A 17,177-nucleotide genomic window follows, 5' to 3' on the forward strand; every position below is an offset into this window, starting at 1 on the left:
TTTTCCTGGATAGCATAGAGTCTGCTTCAAGTGCTGCTCTCCCCATACCCTGCAAAATTCCAGAAAGGTACTCCGAGGTATAGGAGAGAAGCTGTAAGGACCTGCGCACAGTCCCAGTCTTGGGAATGGCAAACAGTGAAGGACTCCATCCTCCGACGGCACTGCTGTGGGTGGCCTCCACTCCCATGCTTCTACCTGGCCCTGCTTTGTATCTACCAGGGCTGCAATGTACCCGCAGTCTCACCAGCAGCCAGGATGCTCTTCAGATAAGAATGGATGGAAAATTCAAAACATGAAGTCTTGCCTCCCCCCCCCCCCCAGAAAACCAAAGAGTTCCCCCTCCATCGTCTGTCATGAATGGGGCCTGTCCATGAGCATCCTGAATATGTAAACTAGCCCCCACTGAGTTCTGATTCCCTCTGCACTTCATAGGCATTCTTTCAAACCGGCCCTCCCTCAACCTAAGAAGAAAATGGAGTCCCAGAAAAGCCCAAGTGGACTAGCAGGCAAAAAAACATGAGCTGTATGGTTGAGACATGAGCCCAGACACTTGTTGGCTCTGGTAAGAAGTAACGTGGTGGTAACGCCAAAAGCAGGATGGAACTGGGAGCTCTAATGCTGCTTACTGAGCCATTTCTGTGTCCACCTTGAAATTCTTCCCCTGGACTCTGTCTGCCTCAGTGATCCCACCTATAGAATGGACTGTGGGGCTAGGTGATGCCACAGGTAATCGTAGGCAAGTGTCTTGTTTCTGACCTCCAGTCCCTTCAGCATGGTTCTTTTGGCTGTGTGGCTTTGGATAAGTCCTTATACCTCTCTGTGCCTTGATTTCTCCATTCATCCTCAGCTGAGTAGTGGTAGAACAAATCATTTCTGAATCCCTTTTCTATTGCTATAAGTGATTCTAGTTTGCATGTGACCTAATGCTCCCCATGACCCATGTCCCTCTTCTGGTGGGCAAGGCCAGAGGCTTTCTTCTCAGGCTGATCTGCTTGCGCCCTGACCTCCTGGACCATCTCAATCATTTCCCCAGCCTCCTGACTGTGAGACTCCATCTAAACTCACAATAAGCTTTTAACGGGACCAGACAGCCAGTGATACCAGCTTCATCAATCCCCTGGGAGGGATTCATCTTTCTTAGCTGGATGAGTGATGTTCAGACTTGCCTGGGAATGGAGGATGAGCTACCCTGTGTCTGTCACCAGAGAGTTCTCTGCCTGAGACTTCACACCCCAGCCAGGCAGGTGATTGAGTGACTCTGTCATCTTCACAGAGCAGTGACAATGTCCTCCCAGTGAAGAGCCTCCCACGCGGTCTGAGGTCCTCTGGATGCTGCCACCACAGTGATGAAGTGGCGGTGACACTGGGAAGGGGGAAGAGGCTCGCAGCAGGGTAATCTGCCTGGCTCTGCCATTTCAGGTGTTTGGCCTTGGGGCAGCCTTTACCTGAGATGCACTTGGTTCATCACCCCAAAGCGAGACGGTCACACCTACGTAATTCTAGGAGATGCAGCGTCAAAAGTGCCTCAGACAGTGCCTGGCTGTGTGAGGGGTCCAGTAGCCCCTTACTCCCGTCAGTCCCCTAGCCCAGCGATACTGACTGCATAGCAGGGTGAGAAGAAGAGCTGGTCACCACCTCAGACTTACAGCCCCCGGGCTCCTTGCCACACACCCAAATCAGGCTGAGTGATGCTAACAGTGAATTTCGCCATATCACATTGAACCAAGGGTCAAACTTGAGGAACAGTGCGGTCTTGACAGCATTTATTAAACACCTACTATGCAGTAAGCTCATCTATGGCCCCGTAGGGAGAAAAATAAATTATGACATGTAGCATTTGAAGCTTGTTTGGAAATCCAGCCCATGTGGGTTGTAAAGCAGGACTGAGTCATAAGTTCCCTGTGAGGCACAAGAAAAATCCATCATGTGAACTTTCCAGACTCAGCCTCTCCATCTAGATGTCTGATAGAGTTGCTCAGAGGGTGCCTTGAGAGACAAGGACTTAGCTAAGTGCCCAGCTCACAGCTGTCAAATGTCAAGATTTAGTTTTGCAAAGGAAAGAAAACAGACACAAGTGATCGTAGTCCATTCACGTTGTTATAACAAAATACTTTAGACCAGGTAATTTATAAAAGGCAGGTATCTATTGCTTGTAGTTCTGAAGCTGGAAAATCCATAATCAAGGCACTGACAATGTCTGGAGAGTGCCTGGTCTCTAGTGCAATGGACATGAATGTACCTCTGCTGTAAGGACAATAATCACTTATAAGGGCTACATCATCGTCTCCCAGGTGACCCACATCACAACACGGCTTCAGTTGCGGTGTATGCATGGGAGGATACAAACATTCAGACCAAGACATTCTTGTATCCTGAGGTAAGAAAAGAAGAAAAGAATCAGGCAGTATTCATAGTTCTCAGAACAACCTAGTCCAGTAAATATCACTGGGGGCTGGGGAAATGGCTCAGTGGGAAGGCATTTACCTCAAAAGCATAGGGAACTGAATTCGATTCTCTAGAACCCTCACAATAAGCCAAGCCTGGTTGCATGCACAAGTTAGCCTAGGGGTGGAGCAATGGGAGATGGAAGCGAAGGATTCCTGAAGTTTACTGCACAGCTAGCCCTGCCTTCTTGGTGAAGATCCGAGCCAATAAGACACCCTGTGTAAAACAAAAGAAGTGTGAGGACCCTAAGGAACAACATCTGAAATTGTCCTCTGACTTCAGGCTGCACACATGTGAATGAATGCATGCATACACATACTAAATTTAAAACAATAACAACAAGACACCACCTAAAGATTCATCTTAAAACAAGAGTTAAATATTCATTCTTAAGTAGCATGGGGGAAAAGTTTGAATCAAGCCATACCTCATTTTGCTTGACTTCGGCAACATGATTAATAGGGTCACAGGGATGGGTGTTTCAGAGCTTTGTCACCATCCCCTGTACATCACCCCCCCATCATTAGATGGTAATAGTGTCCTTTTCTGAAGCTTCTAGCATCCTTGCTACTCTCCTCTTCTTTTGTTAACTATCTTAGTGTGGCCAGCTACTCTGTGGTTTCCATGTGAGTAGAGAAGTCACCCAACAGCACGTGACTGACTTGATGGAATTTTGAGTGGGGCGTGGACCTTTCTCCATCAATTGCCTTTGAATCCCCACTGCTTCCTCATATGGTCCCAGAAACCAACAAGGAAAAAACAACAACAAAACCATAGGTGAGATGAATAGGTATAAAAGCCAGTGTTAGCAGGGAGTTACACTTGAGTAGAGGCTGCCTTCTTACTGGGCCAGCTCCTTAGTGAGTCATCGAATACTACAAGGAATTTTTCTTTCCCTCCAATCCTTATAGCTGCAGACTTAAAAATGACACTAATTGTCAGATTCAGGATTGTAGGAGGAGGCTGTTTCTTCCTGGCTCCCCAAACCTGAAATAATCACGCAAAAGTTATATTATTTGGAATACTGTTTGGTCAATAGCTTAAGTGTATTGCTAGCTAACTCTTACATCTAAAATTAACCCATTTCCACTATTTAATATTTTACCATGAGGCCCGTGGCCTACCAATAAGTTTCCTGATGCCTGTCTTCTGTGACAGCTCATGACTTCTCCCTGACTCCACCTTCTTTCTCCCAGCATTCAGTTTAGTTTTTCCCTCTTAGTTCTGTTCTGCCCTTTTATAGGCTCAAAGAAGTTCTTTATTAATCAATGGTAATCACAGCATACAGAGGGGAATCCCACATCACAGAATGAGCGACCAGACTTTCTAACACAGTTCAGAATAGAGATGTACATGTCCACTTCAGCACTTAAAATATTGACCTCATTGATAACTTTATTATCTGTGATTACCTCCTTCCTGATTTACAGACTATTTATTGTTTGCTAGTTTGGTTTTTATGTTATTTTTTTACTCCATTTATATTTAATATGTTTACTGACATTATAGAATTTGATCCTATCACCTTGTTATTTTGCTTTCATTGTGCCTTACACCTGCTAGGAAAGAACCCAGTCATGAAACTATATCCCAGCAATGACTGAATTTCAAGGGGTATGTTTTGCAGTGCTGGGGACTGACCCCAGGAGCCTTGAACATCCAGGCAAGCCACTGAGCCACATCATCACTTGCTGTTTATTTCCTGTTCATACTACCTCTTCTCACACCGTCTCGTCTTTCATATATTTGTATTTAATTAAGCAAACATCTTTGTCATTATATTTCCCCCATGTTAGCTTGTCATTCACATTCCTGAATTACTTTCAGGAGTGAGCTTAGAAGTTACACTGTATATCTTTAGCTCATTACAGTGTTCTGTTTTAAATTTTGAGGCAGAGTCTTGCATGGTTCAGCCTGACATGGAACCCATGATCCTCTGACTCTGCTCCTGAGAGTTGGATGTAGTCCATTGTTAAGCTGGCATTTTTATTGAACAATTCAAGAGCCTCCAATAGTTGCATGTCAGTGCTCCCCTTTGGATTTCTGTGCTATTGCTAAACATTTGGCTTCTGCTGTGAATTTCCTAAGTCACTATCATTGTTGTGGTAATAGGGGAGCAGGCCTGCTTTTCATCCCACCCAGCTCCCGCACAGCTAGCTTATGCCTGAAATAATTACACGGAAACGGTATTCATTTAAACACTGCCTGGCCCATTATATCTGGTCTCTTCTTGGCTAACTCTCATATTTTGCTTTAACCCATATCTAGTAATCTGTGTATCACCACAGGGTCGTGGCTTACCAGGAAGATTCTAACCCATGTCCATCTTGGACCAGAGCTTCATGGCGTCTGCCTGCCTCTGCTTCCTTCCTCCCACAATTCTGTTCTGTCTTCCCCGCGTACCTATGTTCTGACCTATCAGGCCAAGCAGTTTTCTTTATTAATTAACCAATGAAAGCAACAGATATATAGAAGAGCCTTCTACATCACATTGTCATTTTGAATAGTCAATATTCTCTTACATTAACTCAGATATTTACCTTGTCCCCGAACCTTCTTGTAATCTTCTGCTCTGCTGGAATCCTTCTTGCCTAGAGACTCCCCAGTGACTTATTTTCTACTGTTAGCATGGTGGCATTTGTTATTTTTCTTAGTTTTCAGCTCTCAATGTCTAAAAATTACATTGTAGACTATTTAATTGTATAAGTAATACTGGAGGGGAGACAGTCCTTTCATTTTTAAGTGTTTTACACTGCTTGTAGATCCCATACAAGTTAGCTGGAAAGTCAGAGCTAATGACTTTAGTCCCTCATTGAAATACTTTCTCTTTTCTCCGTGTGATTTTTTAAAAAATTATTCTTTGTCTTTGGTATTGGACATTTTGCCTAGGGAATCTTTAGTGGTGATTTTCTTTGTGTTTCTCTTTGGAAGGACTGGGTGTCCCAAATTGGCAGGTTGATGTTCTTTACTAGTTCAGAAACTCCAGGGGATGAATTTTCCAATGTTACTTGTGCTTGGCTTCCCTGTCTGCCCAAGGACGACAGTCCTGCCTACGCTGGTCCCTTGCTGTGTCCCACGTGGTATTCACACTAACCATTTTAGCATCCCCCCTCTTTCCTCTCTGGTTTAGCTTGCTATTCATTGCTCTGACTCCAAATCACTGATGCTCCATACTCTGCTTATCCAGTTTGCTCTGAAACCCTTCCAGTAAGTTTGTACTGCCCCCTCCATTGAGAATAACACTGGCAGTTGAACAGAAAGCTGTATTTTCATTCACTTTGTCTATCTTTTCTCTTTGACACAGTAATCATAGCTTCAAGTCCTTCTCTGGTGATTATCTGGGGTTTATCTGTGTGTCTGCTTTTATTGTTTGCTTCCTTTTCTCTTCCTCTCCCTGCCTTTTGAAGGCCTGGGAATTGTGACAGCATTCTAGATCTTGTGTCCATACGAGCTTCATGAGCTTTTGTGCTAATCCTTTAGGGGATCTTGGGTGTTCCTCTGCTAGGAATGCAAGCAACAGGGCAGTTACTGCGGTGCAGACTGCAAAGGGAATGAGCTGCCATTTCAGAGAGACGAAGGCTAGCCCTTCATGTGGATGGCTCTTCATGACTTTTCACCAAAGGCCTGGCTGGCTTCAGTTTCAAACTCAGTCTAAAAGATAGAAGGTTCAGTTCAGCTCCCTGTCGGCCAACCTTTTTTAATGAAAAACCGAATATAATTACGTTACAAACAGCTAAGATTTGCTGTGACTCCGTGTTGGATGTTGCAGTATATGCAGGATTGGGTCTTTTGTCTGGCACTCCAATGAAGCAGCATATCATGACAAGAGCTTGTAGTTAAACAAAACTGCATCACCAGCCATGGAGTTATGGAGAAGACTGAATTGGCAAGGTTCCATCCCGAATGACCTGAAGACCTCCCGCTTAGCTCCATTTCACTACTTCCCACTAGAGTCAGGCAGGGACCAACAGAGGCTGCTGGGGAACATTTAGGATCCAAACTATAGTGTGTCCTGTGACATTTGAGCTTTGGCGGCTTTGAGATCCATCAAATGCCTTAAGGGACAAACAGTCAAGTATGTAAGTCTACTGAGGTTTTGTCTCCTACAGCCTGCCCCATGAGGTCAGAGGAGACCATTCTAATCTCCTCCTCCAGACTCTCAGCAACAGATTCCTTTGCAACTTCAGTGCCCAGCTCTGGCCTGTGGGCCCCAACTAACATTGTCAGGCCTCTGGGTCTTGGCTCCCTAACTTCCAGTCCATCTTGCCAACCCTGTCCAACTGCCAAAAGCTCCCTGCATCCTGCAGTGGTCAACCTCTGGCCCGGCCAGCATCAACCTTCAGAAACCATCTCTAGAGGAGCATTTTTTCTAGCTATCAGAATTTTTGAGAGGATACTTCTGCTGTTGTGGCCCATTTAATCAGCACTTCTACTGTCCCCCCAAACTTCTACTCTTAAAGGTTTTCTTTTTCTTTTACTTACAGCCACTGGGAGGGAGTTGGCCAGCCACACCCTACTGAATCACATGTGATCTTAATACCTTATCTTATTTTAACTCAGTAAGCTGGGCTTTCATATCGTTAATTTCTGCAGTGAGCTCAGGTTACATCTACATTCTTATTAATAGCATATTTGAGTTTTGAATTGCAAACCTCTGGTCTGGCTTAATTTTCCTCCTGGCTAAGCAGCATCTTCTAGAATTTTCTTTGTTGAAAGCCAGTTGGTAGTCAACCTTCAGTTCCATTTTGTGTAAAAAAAAAATGTGTCTTTAGTTAATTCTTATTTTTGAGCTCCGTCTTTACTAGTATTCATGTGCTGGTAGTCAGTTATTTTCTCTTGACATGTGGACAAGCTATCTCCCATCTTCTGGCTTCCACTGTTATTGCTGAGCTGACAGCTGTTAGCCTACCTGCTATTTATTTCAGTTAGCTTGGATTACTTCTCTGTCACAGACTGTGGGAGTTCCTGGGCCTTCAGAACTGTGGTCTGTTGGTGCTGCTGGCTCACTCTTATGGTGCACCACACCCTTGGCTGTGGGAACTTCACACAGAGAATGATTCCTGGAGCTCTATCTTGGAGAATTATGTGGACATTGAGTTAAGCTCCCACTTCTCCACGAGAGATGGTGTTGGGAATTTCCAGTGACTTGACAGGATTGGAGCTACCAACGCAAATCCATTTTCAATTATTTTTTATTTTTGATTCCTTAGACAACAAACCCATGTAGTGTTTGCACCCAATGGCAAATTCCAGGAAACACAAATCTCCTCTCTTCCCCCACCTACCTGATTTCCAGAGTTTTAAGGATCAGAACCTGGGCCCTGGCAGTCCTAATGAACCAGGCCCACCTACCCATCTTCAATGAGTCAATGAAAGAGACAAATTGGTGGTGGGGGAGACAGAAAAAGTGGATTTATTCAATGTGGGAGGAAAGACAAAGAGGTCCAGTGAGCTCCTCTCCATGTCCATCTTCAGGGGTCCTGACATGAGGTTTGCATTTAAGTGGGAGGCCAGAGGTATGTGCAGCTTAGCAGTCTGGGTCAAACTTTGATCTCACCATCCCTGCTACCTCATTGTCTCTGCTTCTGTCTCTCCCTACTTGGTAGTCTGACAACTTGTCAGCACTGAGAGAAAAATTTGGAAAACAAGATCCCCTTCTGGCTGGTATCAGGCTTCAGCTGTCTCCTTCTCCCAACATGACACTCCTGGGGGAAATTCCAGTTTCATGGAGACTGTCATTTCAATAGTCTAACAGCCAAAGAGAGGGCTTAAGCATCTCTTTAGAGAATCCTCATTTCTCTAGGATGTTATAGGATCAAAGTCAGGGCAGCCAGATTTCCTGTGATAGTTTGTGTCTAATTGTTCATTCACCTTTAGCATAAAGATCTAGCACACAGAGATCTCTGTGGAACAGGTAGGGGTATACCTCCCTGATAGGACATAGATGTCACATCCGGGTTTCCAAGCAGGAAATCTCAGGCAGGACTAGAGGCAACCAGTGAGTCAATCAGCAATCCTTCCAGACAGTGGGTCTTCTGCACAAGTTCACCATCTTCAGAGTCACCCTTTTGCCCTATACCTCTAGAGAAGGAACCTGATGCTGGTACGTCTATCATCATGACTGAGGCTAGAGAAGCAAGCAGTGCCCTGGGGGACTCACACTCCTGGGAACCAGCCCTCTGCCTCCACTCCAATTCTGCTAGAGCCAGAAATCCTGTCATCATTAGCTGTATTCGCTCTAATGAAAAGAAATCTCACATGGGCTTTAAAAGCTTGTGCCACATTCCAGCCTGATTCGCCTCAACTTTCATGCACTTTTCAAAGAATTGGATCCCTTGATTCTTTTTCAGCGTGGTGATTTTAGACCCCACATTAGACCGTGATAATGTTCAGAGAACACCTCTTCTCACAAACTATTAGTGAAACTAGTTGATAAAATCATTATCTACCTCTTAACCACAGTAAGAACACACTTAAGCATTAGGCCTGGTAACCCAGGCCTGTGGTCCCAGCTAATCAGAAGGCTGATGCAGCAGGATCAATGATTTAGAGCCTGCCTGGATTGTGGAGCAAGTTCAAGGGTAGCCTGGCAACTTAATGAGATTCTAGCTCAAGCAATAATAATAATAATAATAATTGAAAGGTTGGGGTGTGGCTCAATGCCTAGCATGTATGAAGCCTTGAATTCAATCTCTGGTACTTAGGAGAAAAGACAACTGGTCTACCATCAGCAGAATCACTGAACATTCAATTTAACAGTAGCAGTCCAGAAAAAGTGCCTTAAAACACTATGAGAATGCTTAAATATGCTTAGGAAATGTTATTGTTTTGAAACATCTCTTGAAAGATGAGACTTCCTTGAAGTATGCTTACTACACATTGAAGGCTCAGGGGAATCTTGCAATAGGAAAACTCTATTTTCCTTCTTCTGAGAAGATGTCTCCAAACCTTCTGTGACCACAGAGACATGAGGCCTCAGAACAGTGATCATCCGTAGTTGCCACTGGTGGTGTTGTTATCAGTGAACATTGATAAGTGCTTTATAGCTAAAGTATCATTTATTCAGCAAATGCCCATCAAAAGCCCTGTTTGTGCCTGTGGGAGTCTGTTGAGATGTATGATAGGTATTGTTTCTGTCTGATTGAAACTGTAGGAGCTCTGGGATTTCATGGAAGGCACTAAAAAGTGGTGAAAACACTGAAGCCCCTTGGATTTGGGGCACAGCTAAAGAATAGGCCCATAGCTAAGCAATAGCTATTTGGTCTCTCAGAAGAATATATTCATATAAGTGTGCCATTCTCTAAAACCATAAGGAAGGTTAAGCAGAAACACCCTTGGTTACGGAAGAGAATCTGGGAAAGGCAGTCTGAAAAGATGGTTAGGTAAGCTGTGGTGGTTGGAACAGGAGTGTTCCTCATAGGCTCATTCATTTGAATACTTGGTGACCAGTTAGGTAAAGTGTCTGGGAAGGATTAGGAGGTGTGGCCTTGTTGGAGGAGGCGTGTCACTGGGGATGGGTTTTGAGGTTTCAGAAGTTCATGCTGGGCCCAGTCTCACTTCCTTTGCTTCCATCTTGTGGATCATATGTGAGATCTGGGCTCCTGCTACAGTGTCATGCCTGCATGCTGCTATACTCCCTGCTCCATGATGTGATGATAGTGGACTAACCCTCTGAGACTGAAAGCGAGCCCTCGATTAAATTATTTCTTTTATAAGATGCCTTGGTCATGGTATTAGTTCACAGCAGCAAAATAGACATAAGGAAATAGGTGGGTTTTAAGGATTACAGAACCTTTGTGGATCTGAGGGTTCTTCCTCAGACAATCTGTACAACAGTGTCTGATGAGGTCCAGCTCCAGTAAATATTAACAGAAATGATGTAAATGGTGGTGTGATCGTGGTAGTGGTGGTGATGGTGAAGGTGGTGACAGTGAACATGGCAGTGATGATGATGATGCTGATGATCTTGAAGATGGTAATGGTGGTGGTGATGGCAATGATGGTGGCAGTGATGGTAATAATAGTCCATCATGCTTTCTTTTCCTCACTTATCCCTGCTTACCTTTTCTTCTTGTTGTTTTTTAGCAACATGTAAACATACTTACCCTATAGGGCTCAATTATCTGAACCTCTCTGGCGCTTTGACTAGCTTCTTCCCTAGGAAGGATGGTAGTATTCATTGCCTGGGCTTCTGCAATGCTTTCTGCACCTGTCTGTATGACCTTCACCGCACTCAAGATCCCATTATCATCTGCGTCTACATCGGGAGGTGCTGCTGGAGCAGACATACACTCAGTTTGTTCCTAACCCCCTTCCAGAGTAGATACTACAGACACTTGAGTAACCACTGCAGATACGCCATGTAAATCTCCTTCCCTATCCCTCTAAAGTGACCACCATGTGTCACTCAGGGCAGCATCAGCCTCACGCTTCATCTCCCAGCATCTCAGGTCAGGATTCAGTTTGCCATCTCTAGAATCCTACACAGCCCAAGACCGGACTCCACTGCCTTCCCAGTCATGTGCACACTCTGTCATGCCTGGAAAGGGAATTGCATGTGTGCATGCGCATGTGCTCATGACAGTCATGATGGGCTGGAGAGTGGCCCAGGCAGGCCTCTCTGCTATATTGAGCAAGGACATCGCCTTTTCTCTGCCTTTAGGAAGTTAGTAAAATTAGAACCATTTGTCAAAAGAAATCTCTGCACAGCATCAGGCCTGGGCAGGATCAGGCTGCAGCTCTTGGCATTGGAAAGAAATGAATCCATTAATTCACATATTGATTCCTAAAATATTTATTGAGAGTTTGCCGTGTGCCAGGCACTGTGCTGGCAGCTGGGATACAGATCTAAACGTAACCGAGGAAAATCAAGCTCTTGTTTCCATGGAACTAATACTCTACTGCTCCAATAGTTGGGGGAGGGCAGGCAACAGCTAAGTAAACCAATCAGTCAGATAATTTCAGGCAATGATAAGCACAGTAAAGGAAGTGAAACCAGAGCACGCAGAGGAGGGGGATGCAAGCCGAGCAAGGAGCTGCTTCTACCACAACTAGCTAGGAGTGAGACTATGAGCAAAGAGGTCAAGACCATGATGGGAATACCCACTGAGGATTTACCTGAGCTAATGGGAGCTCACCAACTCCAGATAGACAGGGAAGGAACCAGCATAGGACCAAACAAGACCCTCTGAACGTGGGTGACAGATGTATGGCCGGGGCAAACTACGGGGCCATTGGCAGTGACACCAGAATTTATTCCTACTGCTTTTATTGCCTTTTTGGAACCCATTCTCTTTGGATGGATACCTTGCTCAGCCTAGATATAGTAGAGAAGGCCTTGGACCTTCCTCAAAGTAATGTACCTTATCCTCTCTGAAGAGTGGATGGCGAGTGGGGTGCAGTGGAAGGTGGAAGAAATGGGAGGAGGAAGGGAGCAGGAACTGGGATTGGTACCTAACATGAAAAAAGATAGTTTGTTTTCTTTTTAAAAAAACGAAAATTTTAAAAAGGAGATGCTTCTAATGTGGAAATCCTGGCAGACTCTCAGAGGAGGTGGTGTTTGCATTCAGCTTTCAGTGACAGGAAAGACCAGGAATATAGCACATCTGGAAAGGACCGAGGGTTTCTCCAGGATAGGCAGGGATAGGAGAAGGGAGGATTCAGCAGTGTTTGCACCACAGTAAACAAGCGGTAGGGTTCCCGCAGGACCTTCTGGAGCTAAAGGAGTGGGACAGGGCTCACGAGTGCAGCAGGAACCTGGGAGAGGATGCTGAGCATGAATAACAAGCTCCAGTTGACGCTTTCCACCGTCCAGCTGTGTGGGAAAGGGCAGCAGCGCCTGAGACGGTCTAGTGAGGCAATCAGGAGCTGTACAGGACAGGGCAATGCTGGCCAGGAGCAGGGCCAGCGCTCAGATATAATGAGATTCAATACACTCAGCCCAGCTGGTCTTGGAGGGCTCCCAGGAATGATGTCATCCTCAGATCTGGCTTCTTAGCTATGTAGGGGATTCCTTCCAAGGGTATGCAGAGGCTGAGTTTTCCAACATGAAGCTGGTGGCCTAGAGTAGAGAGGAAGAAATTCAAGTGAACACTCCACCCCACCATGGTCCAGACACTGGACTCCACCCAGCTATGGCGTGATGGATGCATCAGATGCCTCACCAAATCCTGAACAGAGAAGGTACCTGGAACTTCTATGATCTGTTCCCAGCCTAGAGGCTGCACACCTCTGCCTCACATTGACTTACTAATCACATCCTCAGCTGGAATGCGTACTATGCTTGCTCACTTCGCAGTTATCGATGCTCTTTGTACAGGGGGAACAATTGCTGAGGCCCAGAGCTGCTGAGTCATTTGTCCTAGGTCACAGTGAATCAGGATTTAAGCCCAGGCTAGCCTAGGAGGGCTATTATTTAACACTCTGCTTCATAGCTTGTCCCTCTACTGGCCATGAGCCAGTTCGCTAGAGTGCTAGCTGTCCTCCAGGAGTGTGGTGGTGCAGGTGAGTTCACTGGTCCATGCCATGGGTTTCATCATAGGATGTGTGAGGATACCACACACCAAGAAGGATGGGGTAACCAGCCATTCCTAGTTGCAAGTAAGCAAGGCTGTGGGAAGGCCCGGGAAGTCTGTCTTGGTTAATCTTCTGCCATCAGCTGGAACAGAGGAAGTCCTCTTGATGTTTATCAAATGAATACCTGGCCGGGTTGATGGAGGAGCATGAGGTGACTTGCTTGGGAGAGAGTTTGGGCAGAGATTTTTACACTCACAACAGTGCTTGCCTCAGTACAAAAGGGCAGCACAGGGGGACAGTGCCATGTCCCTTGCTCTCATATTCGAGTGTCTGGACCTGTAGGATAATGTCAGGTGCTAACCAGAGCAAGTGTTGACTAAAGAAAGCAGTTCCACTAATCACACCTGTGGAAATGTCACCTGATGAGGCCAGGTCCTCTGATTGGTCGTGAAGCCCAGGTATGCAGATGCCATTCAAAGTGTTGATTTGTTTTGTTTTGTAGTCTGTGTATTAAGGCCATATGTATCCAATAGACTATATCTAGAACATGGGGCAAGCCTACAGACCGGGAGTTTGAGGCCCTTAGTCTAGGTAGGACTAGTAATGGAGGAGGGTGGGCCGGCACTGGCCCTGGGCTGCAAAACCTTAGAAACCTAGGAAGGAAAGGATGGTCCCAGGAGCCTCCAAAAGGAAATTGCATTTTGTGTACCCGCTTATCTGGATTGGAGATGTGCTTACTGTGTATTTTGTGGTTGTCACCTCAGGATTTTCGTTAAGTCTTGTCTAATGTTGCAGCCAGGCTTGCCATTCTGCGAGGGGATTAAAGGACGTGTCTTGTGTACCAAGTCTGATTAGGGCAATGCAGAGGGAGCCCTGAGGGTGGAGAGGTCCTGGAAGAGAAAAGGACTCTCAAGCACCCAAGGATCATCAAGACCAAGGCCATGGCCATGAGGCTCAGCCTCCTTCCCTGTGTGGAGATTTACCATCCTCAGCCAATTGCCAGGGTGTGCATTTGGTTTTTCTTAATCAAGACGGAGATTTTTCTTTGCAGGCAGGCTTCCCAGTTGGGAAATTCTTTTTATGTCCCACTTAATTCCTTCTGCTGCAGACAGAAGCCTCGTTTGACTCTGTTTGTTTCTTTCCAGTGTTTATCATTTTCCTCCCTCTTCTCCCCTCTCCTTTCACCCACCCCTTCCTCTGCACCGCCCCACAGAGCTGGTGCTCACTGCTGTTCGGGGTGGACATTTAATCCAGGCGTGTTGCCCACACCCAGCACTGAGCCGGCATTTGCACCAGGTATTTAATTAAACCAGGGATTCCCGGGGGATCTGCGAAGCCGGCTGGCGAGGAGCAGGCTCCATCTCCACGTCTTATTTTGACAAGCACTGTAATTATCCTTCAGCACTGGCTGGCATAGGCAGAGTAACTTTCCTCCCGTGCCCTGTCTTCCATGAACAAGAATGCATGGCTTCCTTGTGACCATTCCTAGAAGCGACTTGTGCTCCTAGACTCACTCATCAAGTGGGACAGAGCCTCGTGCAGGGCTTAGACGAGTGTCCATGTGCCTTGCCTGGTGACCAGCAGCATCCCTGTCCCGCATTTCAGCACCTGAGCCAAGCAGCTTTCCACCAGGGCAGGACGGAGGGCCCCAACCTCCAGGACTGTTCTTTCTCCTCCTTATATGCAGCACCTATTGTGTGCCTGCAGAGCATTGAACTTAACCGTCTCAATAAATACCAGAGTGACATTATCATCTTGTGTAATAAATAGGGAAATTGAGGAGCTGGGGGAAGAAGCCAAGGGGTCTTTTGAGGTGGCTTTGAGATTCTTAAAGAGGCTCACCATGAGGCAAGGCTGCTGTAGACACAACCCACCGAACCATAAAAAAAGCTTCCTTGTTGAATGCATACCAGACAGTATGTGGTGCACACAAAGAGTACAATTAGCTTGTGTAACTCTTAAGAGCCTCTGACATAGGCAGTGTTATCCCCATTTGATAGAAGAGCAGAGTGGACCTCACCACACTGTGTTCTCCAGGCCAAGCAGCAAACACAGGGGCCCCAAAATGGGTGGGCACAGCACTGTCTAAGCCAGTGCTTCTCGAGCTTCTTAATTCTCCGACCCTTTAATATGACTGTAGTGACTCCCCAACCATAAAATTATTTTCTTTGCTACTTCATAGCTTAATTTTGCTACTGTTATAAATCATAACATAAATATCTGATATGCAGATGACCTTATGCAACCCCTGTAAAAGGGTCATTGGACCCCCCTAGGAGACCCACAGTTTGGTTTAAACCATCATGCCTAAGTTTTCCTCTGCACTTGTTGCTCAAGGACCCCAAGTCCATTTTTCAAGAAGACTTGAGACACCTAAAGGGTGTTTAACTTCTACCTTCCCTACTGTGTAGATCCTGTCCCCCTAGATGGAATTTCCTCTGCAGGGGCAAAGGCAAAGGGACGGGGCACAGCTAGCAGTGTGGGACCATGGTAGAGGGTGCTGCAGATATCGCTAGCCAGTTCCCCATCTCCAGCAGTCTGAATCCTGTCTTCATCTGTCTCCATTTAGTCCCATCTGTGGAAGACACAGCTTGTGAATGAGATTTTGGGTTGTTTTGGCTTTGTTTTTTTACCCCCAAAGTCTTCCTCATGGTTAGGAAAAACAGACATACTTATGGGGGCTCCTTTTTCAATGTCTAGAGTAGTTCTAGGCCCCCATCTCACAATGAACCAGAAAATATTCTTCCTGCATGGGCTTTGGCCTAGATTCTAGATGCTGATATTTCCTGTTTAAATATTCACCCACAGTTTTCAGACGTCATCTGTGTGACCTGGAATGGGTCCTCTAGACTTCCCGTGAGAAACAGCAGGCAGGCCCTGCAGTTTAGCAGCAAAGACCAGACCCAGCTTCAGGCTGGTCCAGCACCTGCTGGCTGTGTGACATTGACAAAGTAGACATGGACCCCGGAGCCTCTCTTCCCTGCTATAAAATCAGACTGGTACTGCAATCCATCACATAAGGCTGACAGGACAGAGCAAATGCATTCATTTCATGACCAGACTCTCAAGAAATGCTCAGACATGTTACCGCTGTCAGGTCACGTGACTGTTTCCAAGCAGGTCGACTCCAGTCAAACACGTATTCTGTGAACTTGTGTTCACAAACAGGCAGACAAACTGCAGCACGATGGGGGATCTAAGGAGGGTTCAGCCATTGACTGATGGCCCCTTCTCAAGGGTTTCAGAGGAAGCAGGAAGGTTCTGTGCTGCGTGATTGGTGAGGAATCCAGGGTTCTAGTCCCCAGGAGCCCAGCAGTTCTCATCTCTGAGTATGTGAGCTGATCTTCAAGATCCTTGTGAAAGATCCATGCAGCCTCTCCCTCTTCCTGCTTCAAACCCTTCTGCTAAACTTAATGTTAAAGAAGTAGTTCACAGCGGGAAGTGTTGGCTCACACCTAAAATCCCAACACTTGGGTGGCAGGAGGATCCCTGTGAGTTTGAGGCCAGCCTGCTCTACACAGCAAAACCTTGACTTTCAAATAAAATGGCAAACAAACAAACAAACAGAAAAACAGTTCAGTTGTTCATTGTTACCAGGCTGTGTCAGATCCTGGAGGCAGAGGGGAGGGAAGGAATCTGTTTGTCTGAGGCCTGTGCACAGAATCAGCTATGGGAATGGGAAAGACAGACCTACAAATGGGTATGACTAGGGCAGTTGCTGGCCTAGCATCTAACATCTGCTGTGCCAAGTCTTGAACTGTGGGTTAGGTGCACAGCAATGAATAACAGCAACAAGGGCCCTATCTTCTCAGAGATGGGGCATGGGCCCCAGTCGTTCCTCAGAAACAACCAGGATGGTGTCATAGTACCGAGAGGGAACCAGAGAAGGCCTCTCTGGGGACGTATTTGAATCATCAGTAGGAAGGCAAAGCAAATGCAAAGACCCTGAGGAGAAAGCAAGTTTCGGGGAATAAGGAGACGAGTGAGGCTAGCTGGGAGGGATGGAGAATGCAGTAGCAATAAAGTGGAAAAGTCGTCAGCGGTCCAGCCGTAGAGGGCATGGAACCTCAGTGAGATGTGTGGGCTAAACTGAGTTTCTAGCAGAGGGCTCTATGAAGATTAAGTGGAGACAGATCTCTTCAGTGAGGCAGTGTTTAAAGCACACCTTCCATGTGAGTGGGTCACAGAGGACAGCTAGTCTTTACCATGGTTGCCCC

At 46.1% G+C, this 17,177-nt stretch overlaps 1 protein-coding gene across 4 annotated transcripts in view; it reads left to right on the forward strand.

Moving 5' to 3' along the window:
• Kcnip1 (potassium voltage-gated channel interacting protein 1) overlaps nucleotides 1–17,177 on the forward strand; it is a 384,111-nt gene that overhangs the window by 204,636 nt on the left and 162,298 nt on the right. Inside the window, exon 1 of one of the 4 annotated variants that reach the window (XM_041676249.1) lies at nucleotides 2,306–2,377. The exons of the other annotated variants lie outside the window; for them this stretch is intronic. The gene's annotated coding sequence lies outside the window, so the exon portion shown is untranslated. Of the gene's footprint in view, nucleotides 1–2,305; nucleotides 2,378–17,177 lie in introns of those variants that run through there. 4 annotated transcript variants of the gene reach the window in all.

The sequence above is a fragment of the Microtus oregoni genome, unplaced genomic scaffold (assembly GCF_018167655.1).
Source record: "Microtus oregoni isolate MIOR12 unplaced genomic scaffold, Mior012 000027F_ref0000203, whole genome shotgun sequence".
Taxonomy (NCBI): Eukaryota; Metazoa; Chordata; class Mammalia; order Rodentia; family Cricetidae; genus Microtus; species Microtus oregoni.